The 1,011-nt window shown below is 42.0% G+C and overlaps 1 pseudogene; it reads right to left on the bottom strand.

Moving 5' to 3' along the window:
- Positions 1 to 247: 247 nt before the first annotated feature.
- LOC126261294 (5S ribosomal RNA) lies at positions 248 to 365 on the bottom strand (annotated as a pseudogene).
- Between the last annotated feature and the right edge of the window lie 646 nt (positions 366 to 1,011).

Raw genomic sequence — 1,011 nt, 5'->3', positions numbered from 1 at the left:
CATTCTTGTAGTATAATATGAATGAACTATTGTTAAGTTTTTAATTTATTATGAAACTAAGGCCCAAAGGTACCGACCGGCGACCGTGTCATCCTCAGCCCACAGGCGTCACTGGATGTGGATATGGAGGGGCATATGGTCAGCACACCGCACTCCCGGCCGTTTTGCCAGTTTACGATACCGGAGCCGCTACTCCTGAATCAAGTAACTCCCCAGTTTGCCTCACAGAGACTGAGTGCACCCCGCTTGCCAACAGCGCTCGGCAGACCGGATGGTCACCCACCCAGGTGCTAGCCCAGCCCGACAGCGCTTAACTTTGGTGATCCGACGGGAACCGGTGTTACCACTGCGGCAATGCCGTTGACAACCAATCGCATACTGCTGGAGAAATTTAATTTATTATTGTCACCATAATTTCCTTCCTCTTTTATTATTTCATAGAAATGGCAAACAAATTTTTAATCCTGTACAGTAAACGAACCGTTGTTCTTCATTGCGAAGTCACTGCGTAAAAATATTTCCAGGCTATGGTTGGTGTCATTCTGTAATACCTTAGACTACCGGTGGCGACAAGCGAGAAACTTTCGTTTAGAACAGGCGGGGGCAACTCTAGCACACTGAACACACACGCATATCTTAAGCCATGACACACGCCAACAGGGACATTATTCTCTCAGCAATGCTGTCGCGATTCTTATATTATGTGCTTGTTGCTCTTTTCTGTCGACATTGTTACTAAAATACCTTTTCCCATTTTGTATAATAACGCAATATTTTAAACCAATATAGATTTTACCATTGAAAATTACTTCCCTTTTATAACAGGTTTATTTCGAAACGAAATATGTTACCATTACTGCTATTGTTAATTAATATTTCGGTTTTTTACTCGATTATTAGTACAAAATAAAAAACCGCCTGCTATATCCGAGTCCAAACAAGTACTGAAAAAATCATTTATTCCGAACTGAAATACCGGTATCGGTTTTAACTGCTCTGTTTTTCCCATCC

Source organism: Schistocerca nitens, chromosome 5 (assembly GCF_023898315.1).
Source record: "Schistocerca nitens isolate TAMUIC-IGC-003100 chromosome 5, iqSchNite1.1, whole genome shotgun sequence".
NCBI classification, from domain to species: domain Eukaryota; kingdom Metazoa; phylum Arthropoda; class Insecta; order Orthoptera; family Acrididae; genus Schistocerca; species Schistocerca nitens.
This window is presented reverse-complemented; position numbering and strand designations above follow the sequence as displayed.